Consider the following 11,201-nt stretch of genomic DNA (forward strand, 5'->3'; position numbering starts at 1 on the left):
CCAGCAAGGGCCAGTCTCTCAAAGGGCTTCGCGGCCTGAACGGACATTGTTCCGGCTCTTAGCCTGGGAGCGGGGAGCCTCGGGTCCGGAGAGATTTTGCCCAGAAAGCTGACCACACAGTGGAGGCTAGAAACTTGAGATCGGCGACTGGATTTCACCTTAAGACTGCCTCACGGAGCCCCACTTTCCTGCCCTCCCTTCCCCCACCCCAACTCCTCAGGCTCGCCCTCACCCCTATATAGACCTGCCCTAGAGCAACACCCCTGGCTCTGGCCACCATCCTGTCCCAGCTCTTCCTACTCCCAAAAGACTTCTAAACCCCTCATCAGCAGCAAAGCCTGCAACTGGGATCGAGATCTGGGAGCTGAAGGTTCCAGTTCTACCCCTTTGCAGAGAGGTTTTCCTCCACAGTGCTGTTTGTCAAACCCCTTCGCGAGGCTTGATGGCAATGAAGAAGCTGTACTTCATTGATAACGCTCCTGGCTGTGTGGGTGCTCAAGAAAAGCGGCAAGGAGCGCTCCCTGTGAAAAGCTGGGAGCACGGGGCCCGGCACGTCTGAGGCGCTGAGGAAACGGCGGTTAGCGTTGCTCCTCTGACCTCAGGACGCCCAGCCGCACGCACTACTTTTTGCTCAGCAACAGGCACCTCTGACGCAAGCCGCGGCGGCCAATGAGGAGGGAGGTGGGCGGGGCTTGCTGGCAGCCAATCGCAGCCCGCGGCGGCGGCGGCGCGAGGGATAGGCCCGAGCGGGTTTCCAGGCTGCTTACGGCAGCGCGCGCCGGTGGCTGTTTGCGGGCCCTGGCACCCGAGCTGCGATTGGTGCGGGCCGTGGCGCCCGCCTCCCTGCCCCCCTCCCCGAAAGGGACCTGGACTTCCCCGTCGGCTCGCCAGTTTTTGTTTCCCTTTTTAAAAAATGTTTGGTTTTAGTTTTGTTTTGCTTTCCGAATTATAAGTGATTTATGTCTATTGCGTAAAATGTGGGGAAAACAGAACACTGGAAGGTTAAAAAAAAAATCAACCAACCCGGGACGACATCTCTCCCCCTCAGTGTTTTTTAGAGGCTTTTCCTCCGTTCCGCCCTGCGCTGTTCGTTGCTGTATAGTTGGGTAACCCTGGGGGCGTGTAGAATAGCCATTAGAGCGAAGTCAGGTTGGGATTCGCCCTCACCGTGGAGCGGGAGGCACCTCTACCTGCCCCTCAACGCCAAGGGGTGCAGGGCTCGATCCAGGCTAACGGGAAAGCCGGGGTGCACACGGGGCGGTCTCACAGATGTGCAGCGGTTACACTGAGGAAACCGAATCTGGAGCTGCTAGCCTTGGGTGTCTCTGGGTGAGAGAGAAGATGGAGGTTTTAAGACAATGCGTTTCCCTAACATGTCTAAGTCTACCCATGTTAAAAATGTCATGTTTGTGATTTTATTTTCTAATTATTATTTTTTACTTGAAAGGCAGAGAGAGAAACGGAGAGATCTTCCCATACACTGATTTACTCCCCAAAAGTGTGCGGCCACCGGGCTAGGCCAGGCTGTAGCCGGGAGCCGGAAACTCAATCCAGGTTTCATACATGACTGGCAGGGACCCAAGCTCTTGGGCCATCACCGCTTCCTCCCAGCACCTGCATTATAAAGAAGCTGGAATGGAAGCAGAGCTGAGATCAAACCCAAACACTCATATATGGGATGTGGGCTTCCCAAGCAACATCTTCACTGTTTGTGCCAGATGTCCAGCCCTGTAATTTAAAAAGACAGAGAGAGAGAGAGAGAGAGAGGGAAATCCTTTTAGGGGTGGGCACTGTGGCAAAGCAGATAATAGCTCAAGTACTTGAGCTCCTGCTGCCCACATGGGAGACCCAGATTGAGTTCTGAACTCTGGCTTTGGCTCAGCCTGGGCCTGACTGTCATGGGCATTTGGGGGGTGAACCAGGAGATGGAGAGGGGAAGCCTTTCACATCCTAATTTGAAGAGAACCAATGTTAAAGTTTTTTTCTTTGCATGTACTTATTATATATTACATATTACCATATATTGACTGTGTTTTCTCTAGTATGTAAATAGTGTGTAATTGTGTAGCCTTCTTTTTCCACTTAGCATATTTCCTGATAATTTTCATGACCTTAATATTCAAGATAATTTTTAAAAAATATTTATTTATTTGACAGGCAGAGTTACAAAGAGGGAGAGAGAGAGAGATCTTCTATCTGCTGGTTCATTTCTCTGATGGTTGCAACAGCCAGGGGCCAGGATGAAGCCAGGATCCAGAAATTGCAATCAGGTGTCCTACATGGGTGGCAGGAGTCCAAGCACTTGGGCTGTCACCTGCTGCCTTCCCAGGTGTGTTAACAGAGAGCTGGACCAGAAGTGGAGCAGCCCAGACTTGAACCAGCACTCTGATATGAAATGAAGATGTTGCAAGCAGTCCCAAGCATAATAATTTATTATTATTATTATTTACTTGAGAGGGAGGAAAAGGGAAAGAGAGAGAGGTAGTCAAAGAGAGAAAGCTCCTATCCACTGGTTCACAAATGCCCCAACAGCACTTGGGACTGGATCAGGACTGGACTGAGTTGATGCTAGGAGCTGGAAATACAAGCCACATCTCCTATGTGAGTGGCAAGAACACAGTTACTTGCTTGCTCCCAGGGTCTGCATTAGCAGGAAGCTGGAGTCAGGAGCACAGCCAGGTACTGAACCCAGGTACTGATGTGGGACATGGTCATCTTAGTGCCAGGCTAAACACCCACACCCTTGAACATAATTGTAATGGTTACAGAACTTTATTTGTACTGTAATATGTTCACTAATTCCTATGACTGGATATTTAGAGTTTTCTTCCCCATTTTCACTACTTTATATCAAGATGAGCTAAAATTCTTTCATAAGAACATTGCACTGTAATCCCTGATTAATTAAATTCCTAGAAGCAAATTCATGAGTTGAAGGCTATGAATAAATATATTAAGATTCTTGGTGGTAATGAAACTTTTAAAAAAAGGCATTTATTTGAAAGGCAGAGTTACAAAGACAGAGAGACACACAGGGAGAACGAGAGATATCTTCCATCCACTGGTTCATTCCTCAAATGGCTATAATGACTAGGACTGGTCTAGGCCAAAGCCAGGAGCCTGGAACTCCATCTGGGTCTCCCACTTGGGTGGCAGGAACCCAAGCACTTGGGCCATCTTCCACTGCTTTCTTAGGCACATTAGTAGGAAGTGGAGCAGCCGGGACTCCAACTGGTGCCCATATGGGATGCCGGCATCACAGGTGGCAGCTTAACAGGGCTGCGCCATAATGCCAGCCCCTAGCAAAACTTAAGTTTATTTTGGACATGTTATCAGTGTCTAAGATGGTCTGGCACTGTGTTTGGTGTGGAGGGGGACAGAGTACAGAGCTGAATAATGTCCAAAATTTGGCAGCCAGAATCAACAGGGAGGGAGAGAGAAGCAAATATAAATAGCTCAGATGAGCAAAGACATCTGAAAATACTCTGCCCGAGTCACCACAAGGGCATAAAACTAGCTTTCATTGTTCAGCTTGTAGCTGGACATACACTGAGTCATAATTTAGTCTGATAAACACGTATTATTCAGTCCTTTGGGTTTTAAAAAAGTGAGTCCATTGCTAAGATTTAAAAATTGAAAGATTTAACATAAACTCTCCAACTCATGAATTTTCTTAGCTAACACGAAGATCTGCCAACATGGAGCCAAATGTGGTAACTGGATTTGTCTTTTCGAGTTCTCTGTTCCCATAACAAGAACACGCGGACCGCATTACTCATTTACATTAGCTACTTGGCCTGTGTGGGACCCCAAGTTTGAACCCCCTGGCCAGGGTCAAGATGGCTTAACATGGCATTCAAAGCCCCTTGATGGTCTTGTGCCCTCCTTTTCTCCTTTAATTCCTTCTACTCTTGTTTGTCCTTGCTGATACACAGCCTCGCTCAGGGTCAAAGAGTAAGGCAGTGGCAGAGCAGGGATTAGAACTGGGGTGACTCAACTCACTCTCCAGGCTCTTACTTAGTGTCTGGTTCTTCACTCATTAACTTGAGAATCATTATTTTTTTTTTCTGGTTAAGACCAGGCCAGAGTCAGCTGATTTGCATAACATCAAATGGAATGGAACGTGCAGAAGTACAGATTTTGCTGCTGGTTGAGCAATCTCATGAATAACTCTCACTCATTGTTTTCTTCTTGGCTGACTTGCCCTGTTCCCACTCTGCTGGCTGCTCTGCTGTTATTGGGCCCGTCAGGCCACTCTTATCTCAGGGCCCTTGCTGTTAGAACTCAGCTTGGAATGATCTGTATCTTCACAGCTCATGTTCCATCCTGCAGGCCTCTCCTTTCGGCTAACTCTATAAGGTAGCACCCTTATCAGAGTGAATTATGCAAACGCATTCACTTCCAGCCATTTTGTGTCACCTTGCTTTGCTTAATTTGTTTTCAACCTAACAGGGATACCTACTTGTTTACTTTTTTGCCCTCTTCACCTTCAGGAAGCTCCACAAAGGCAAGACTTTGGTTTGCTATTCTCAGCCCCTAGCACAGTGCCTGACACATAGTAGACATTCAATAAAATTTTGTTTTAGGCCGGTGCCGTGGCTCAATAGGCTAATCCTCCACCTGCGCCTCCGGCACACCGGGTTCTAGTCCCGGTCGGGGCGCCGGAATCTGTCTCGGTTGCTCCTCTTCCAGTCCAGCTCTCTGCTGTGGCCCGGGAGTGCAGTGGAGGTTGGCCCAAGTGCTTGGGCCCTGCACCTGCATGGGAGACCAGGAGAAGCACCTGGCTCCTGCCTTCGGTGCCAGTGCACCACGCTGGCCGCAGTGCCCATTGAGGGGTGGACCAACGGAAAAGGAAGACCTTTCTCTCTGTCTCTCTCTCTCTCTGTCCACTCTGCCTGTCAAAAAAATTTTTGTTTTAATAAGTAGATGAATAAATACATGAGTTATATATACTTGGAAGAGTCCTGCAGGCACAGGTTTGAGTTCCCAGCTGCTCCACTTTTTTTTTTTTTTTTTTTTTTTTTTTTTTTTACAGGCAGAGTGGACAGTGAGAGAGAGAGACAGAGAGAAAGGTCTTCCTTTGCCGTTGGTTCACCCTCCAATGGCCGCTGCGGACAGAGCACTGTGGCTGGCGCACCGCGCTGATCCGATGGCAGGAGCCAGGTACTTCTCCTGGTCTCCCATGGGGTGCAGGGCCCAAGCACTTGGGCCATCCTCCACTGCACTCCCGGGCCACAGCAGAGAGCTGGCCTGGAAGAGGGGCAACCGGGACAGAATCCAGTGCCCCGACCGGGACTAGAACCCGGTGTGCTGGCGCCGCTAGGCGGAGGATTAGCCTAGTGAGCCGCGGCGCCGGCCCCGGCTGCTCCACTTCTGATCTGACTGCCTGCTAATGGCTGGGAAAAGCAGCACAAGATGGTCCAAGTACAGGGGCTCCTGCACCACATGGGAGACTCGGACGAAGCTCCTGGCTCCTGGCCTCGGCCACTGTGGCCATCTGGGGAGTGAACCAACAGGTTGAAGATATCGTCTCTCTTTCTCTCCCTCTCTCTGTAACTCTGACTTCCAAATAAATAAATAAATAAATAAATATTTTAAAAATGAAAAAAAGAGAGTCAACATCATCACATCCACTAATGGTGGCACCAGAATCTCTCTCAATCCATTGAGAAGATGGAAGATATACCAAACTAGTTAACTCTTGGATCTGAGGTGGTAAATGACTTTTTGACTTTTTTTTCCTTTTTAAAGATTTATTTTATTTATTTAAAAGAGTTAGAGAAAGAGAGAGAGAGAGAAGCACTAGCAGGGAGCTGGATTGGAAGTGATGCAGCTAGGACTCGAACCAGCACCCCCATAGGTTGCCAGTGCTATAGGCCAGGGCTTTAACCCGCTGCACCACAGCTCTGGCTCTGGCTTTTTTTTTTTTTTTTTTTTTTTTAAGATTTTATTTATTTATTTGAGAGGTAGAGTTACAGAGTTACAGACAATGAGAGGGAGAGACAGAAAGGTCTGCCGTCCGTTTTTTCACTCCCCAACTAGCCACAATAGCTGGAACTGCGCCGATCCGAAGCCAGGAGCCAGGAGCTTCTTTCCAGTCTCTAACATGGTTGCAGGGGCCCAAGGAATTGGGCCATCTTCTACTGCTTTCCCAGGCCACAGCAGAGAGCTGGATTGGAAGAGGAGCAGCCAGGACTAGAACTGGCGTACATATGGGGTGCCGGTGCCGCAGGTGGAGGATCAACATACTGCATCACAGAACTGGCCCCCCGCGCTGATCCGAAGGCAGGAGCCAGGTGCTTCTCCTGGTCTCCCATGCAGGTGCAGGGCCCAAGCACTTGGGCCATCCTCCACTGCACTCCCGGGCCATAGCAGAGAGCTGGCCTGGAAGAGGGGCAACCAGGACAGAATCCGGCGCCCGACCGGGACTAGAACCCGGTGTGCCGGCACTGCTAGGCAGAAGATTAGCCTATTGAGCCGCGGCGCCGGCCCTGGCTTTTGACTTTTTATCAGATGTGAGAGCATAGTGACTAGTGATGATAAGAAACATTCAGGATGGATTTCAATAGGGCCTTTAAATTAATGACCGCAGTAGACAACCCTTCAGATGTCTTTTTTTTTTTTTTTTTTTTTGACAGGCAGAGTGGACAGTGAGAGAGAGAGACAGAGAGAAAGGTCTTCCTTTTGCCGTTGGTTCACCCTCCAATGGCCACCGCGGCCGGCGTGTTGCGCTGATCCGATGGCAGGAGCCAGGAGCCAGGTGCTTCTCCTGGTCTCCCATGGGGTGCAGGGCCCAAGCACTTGGGCCATCCTCCACTGCACTCCCTGGCCACAGCAGAGAGCTGGCCTGGAAGAGGGGCAACTGGGACAGAATCCGGCGCCCCAACCGGGACTAGAACCTGGTGTGCCGGCGCCGCTAGGCGGAGGATTAGCCTAGTGAGCCACGGCGCCGGCTTTTTTTTTTTTTTTTTTTTTTTTTTTGAAAGACAGAGTTACAGAGAGAGGTAGAGACAGAGAGGACTTCTATCAGCTGGCTCACTCCCCAGATGGCCACAACGGCTGGAGCTGAGCTGATCTGAAGCCAGGAGCCAGGAGCTTCTTCCGGGTCTCCCACGTGGGTGCAGGGGCCCAAGGACTTGGGCCATCTTCTACTGCTTTCCCAGGCCATAGCAGAGAGCTGGATTGGAAGAGGAGCAGCTGGGACTAGAACCAGTTTCCACATGGGATGCTGGCACTGCAGGCCAGGGCTTTAACCCACTGCGCTACAGCACTGGCCCCCAGATGTATTTTTGTTTGTTTTCAAGGGTTTTATTTATTTGAGAGGCAGAATTACAGACAGAAAAAGAGAGAGACAGAAAGAGAGGTCTTCCATCTGCTGGTTCACCCCCAAAATGGCCACAATGGTCGGAGTTGGGCCAATCCAAAGCCAGGAGCCAGGAGCTTCTTCCAGGTCTTCCATGTGGGTTTGGGGGGGAGGGGGGCAAGCATTTGGGCCATCTTCCATTGCTTTCCCAGGCCATAAGGAAAGAGCTGGATTGGAAGTGAAGCAGCCAGGACTTGAACTGGTGTCCATATGGGATGCTGGCACCATAGGCGGAGGCTTAACCTACTATGCAACAGCACTGGTAGGCCCCCTGAAATTGATTTCTTTCACATTCTTTTACATTTGAATCTCCTCCATATGTTTTCATGGCTTGATACCTTATGTTTAGTGCTGCCTACTATTCCATTGTCTGAATGTACCATAGTGTAGTCACTTAACTGCTGAACAACGTCTTGGTTGTTTCCAAATTTTGGCAATAATGAACAGAGTGGCTATAAACATCCATACTTAGATGTTTTGTAGGCATAAATTTTCAACACCCTTAGGTAAATACCAAGGAGTGCAATTGCTGGATTGTCTAAGAGTTTGTTTAGTTTTATAAGAACTGCCAAGGTGGGGAGAGCAAGCACTCCCATCCTGCTATCTACAGCTTCACTCCACAAATACCCACAATGGGTCAGCCTGAAGCCAGGAGCCAGAACTCAATCCAGGTCTCCCGGGTGGGTGGAAGGGATCTAACTACCCTGCTGCCCCCCAGAGTCTGCATTAGCAGGAAGAATCAGGAGCCAGTGCCAGATTCAAACCTAGGAACTCTGATATGGGACATGGGAATCTTTTTTTTTTTTTTTAATTTGTATTTATTTATCTGGGAGGCAGAGTTATATAGAGAGAGGCAGAGACCGAGAGAAAGGTCTTTCATCTGCTACTTCACTCCCCAGATGGCCACCAGGAGCCTGGAGCTTGTTCTGGGTCTCCCACTTAGGTGCAGGGGCCCAAATACTTGAGCCGTCTTCTACTGCTTTCCCAGGCCATACCCAGAGTACAGGAGCAGCCGGGACTTGAACCGACACTTATTTGGCATGCTGGTGCTGCAGGCAAAGGCGTTAGCCCAGTATACCACAGTGCTGGAACTCGGGACATGGGAATCTTAACTGGTATCTTCACTGCTAGGTTAAATGCTTGCCTCTTTATTGTTGATTTTAAAGAGTTCATTGCATATTTTTAGATAACAATCCTTTATCAAATATATATTTTGCAAATATTTTCTCCCAGTATGCAGTTTATTTTCTAATTATCTTGGCAGTGTCTTTCATAAGCAGAAAATTTTAATTTCTTATCAGTGATTTCTTTCATGGATTATACCTTTGAATTTGTGTCTAAAAAGTTACCAAGAAACCTAAGATCATCTAAGTTTTATTCTATGTTACCTTTTAGGATTTTTTTTTAAGATTTGTTTATTTATTTATTTGAAGAGCAGAGTTACAGAGAGAGAAAGACAGAGGGGGAGAAAGAATTTCCATCTGCTAGTTCACTCCTCAAATGGTTGCATCAGCAGGCGATGGCCAGGCTGAAGCCAAGAGCCTGAACCTCTCTTGGGATCTCCCACATGAGTGGCAGGGTTCCAAGCACTTGGGTCATCTTCCACTGCTTTCCCAGGCGCATTAGTAGGGAGCTGGATAAGAAGTGGATCAGGGCTCAGTGCTATGGCATACCAGATTAAGCCGCTGCCTGCAGTGCCAGCATCCCATATGGGCACCGGTTCAAGTCCTGGCTGCTCCACTTTCAGTCCAGCTCTCTGCTATGGCCTGGAAAAGCAGTAGATGGCCCAGGTCCTTGGGCCCCTGCACCCTTGTGGGAGACTAGAAAGAAGCTCCTGGCTCCTGGCTTCGGGTCGGCTCAGCTCTGACCGTTGCGAACATTTGGGGAGTGAACCAGTGGGTGGGAGATCTCCCCTCCCCTCTGCCTTTGCCTCTCTGTAACTTTGCCTTTCAAATAAATAAATAAATCTTGAAAAAGAAAGAAAGGAAGGAAGGAGGAAGAAAGAAAGAAAGAAATAGTGGAGCAGCTGGGATTCAAACTGGTGCCAATTTGAGATGCTGGCATCACAGGCAGGAATTTTAAGTTTTGCATTTTACATTTATGTCTGTGAACTATTTAGATCGATTTTTATGAAAGATGTAGTCTGTTTAGATGAAATTTTTTTGGATGTGAAATTGGTTGTTCCACTGTCATTGGTTGAGAAGAATATCTGTTCTCCTGTGATCTTCTGTCATATTCTTCTGACTGTTGTTATGGTCTAAATGTTTGTGCCCACCCCCCAGATTGATAGGTTGAGACTTAACCTCCAGAGTGATTTATGAAGAAGTGGAGACTTCGAGAGACAATTAGGTCAGGAAGGCTCTGTCCTCACGACAGGGATCAGTGTCCCTACAAGGAGGCCCAGAGGAGCTTCGTTCTGCCATGTGAAGACACAGAGAAGAGACCATCCACGAGGCAGCGGTGCCCTGCCCAGGCACTGTGTGTGCCAGTGTGCTGGTCTGGACTTCCTAGCCGCCAGAATTGTGAGTGACACATTTTGGTGTTTGTTCATTACCTAGCCCAATATACTTTTTTACAGTAATTTGCAAGGACCCAGACAACGATCTCCTTTTTTTTTTTTTTTTTTTTTTTTTTTTTTGGACAGGCAGAGTTAGACAGAGAGAAAGGTCTTCCTTCTGTTGGTTCACCCCCCCAAATGGCTGCTACGACTGGCGCGCTGCGCCGATCCAAAGCCAGGAGCCAGGTGCTTCCTCCTGGTCTCCCATGCAGGTGCAGGGCCCAAGCACTTAGGCTATCCTCTACTTCCCTCCTGGGCCACAGCAGAAAGCTAGACTGGAAGAGGAGCAACCGGGACAGAATCCAGCGCCCCAACCGGGACTAGAACCTGGGGTGCTGACACCGCAGGTGGGTGGAGGATTAGCCTAGTGAGCCACGGCACTGGCCAAGATTTATATATTTTTTAAAAGATTTATTTATTTACTCGAAAGTCAGAGTTACACAGTGAGAGAAAGAGAGGTAGAGAGACAGGGAGAGAGAGAAAGAGAGAGAGACAGAGAGACAGAGACAGAGAGGTCTTCCATGCACTGGTTCACTCCCCAATTGGCCGCAACAGCCGGAGCTGCACTGATCCGAAGCCAGGAGCCAGGAGCTTCTTCTGGGTCTCCCACCATGGACTTGGGCCATCTTCTACTGCTTTCTCAGGCCATAGCAGAGAGCTGGATCGGAAGTGGAGCAGTTGGGATGCAAACCAGCACCCATATGGGATGCTGGCGCTGCAGGCGGTGGCTTTACTTGCTATGCCACAGCACTGGCCCCTTATGTATTTATTTGAAAGTCAGAGTTACAGAGAGAGAGGGAGAGACAGAGATTTTCCATCCATTGTTTCACTCGCCAAATGGCTGCATCCACACTTGCTCAGCCAGGCCTGGTACCTGGGGTGGCAACTGGTGCTCAGCCAGCTGGAGCTCATTGTGCTACCATGGCCTCCTACAAGGCCAAGCCTAAGAGCCTCTCTGGTGAGCCTTGCTCTAAAGATCTCAGGGCCTTTAGAAAGTACAGAGAGTAGACAGAGCTCTTTGGGATGATCATTTTATGTCAGCTTGATAGACTACAGTGCCCAGTTACTCAATCAATACTACTCGAGATGTTGCTGGGAAGGTGTTTTGTAGATGTGATTCAAGCCAATAATTAGTTGACTCAAAGTAAAGTACTCTAGATAACCTGGGTAAATACAATTAAATCTATTTGAGAAGCAGAGACAAAGATGGCTAGACAGAGAGAGAGAGAGCTCCCATTCACTGGTTTACTCTCAAATGCCCATAAGAGCCTCTGATCCCAG

General features: G+C 48.8%; 1 long non-coding RNA gene across 1 annotated transcript; it reads left to right on the plus strand.

Moving 5' to 3' along the window:
• The first annotated feature begins 1,204 nt into the window (after positions 1 to 1,204).
• Positions 1,205 to 2,332, plus strand: LOC138850698 (uncharacterized). Its single transcript, XR_011390816.1, has 2 exons — positions 1,205 to 1,329; positions 2,158 to 2,332. It is a non-coding gene; the product is annotated as an uncharacterized lncRNA (long non-coding RNA).
• Positions 2,333 to 11,201: the final 8,869 nt, after the last annotated feature.

The sequence above is a fragment of the Oryctolagus cuniculus genome, chromosome 7, assembly GCF_964237555.1.
Source record: "Oryctolagus cuniculus chromosome 7, mOryCun1.1, whole genome shotgun sequence".
Lineage (NCBI taxonomy): Eukaryota > Metazoa > Chordata > Mammalia > Lagomorpha > Leporidae > Oryctolagus > Oryctolagus cuniculus.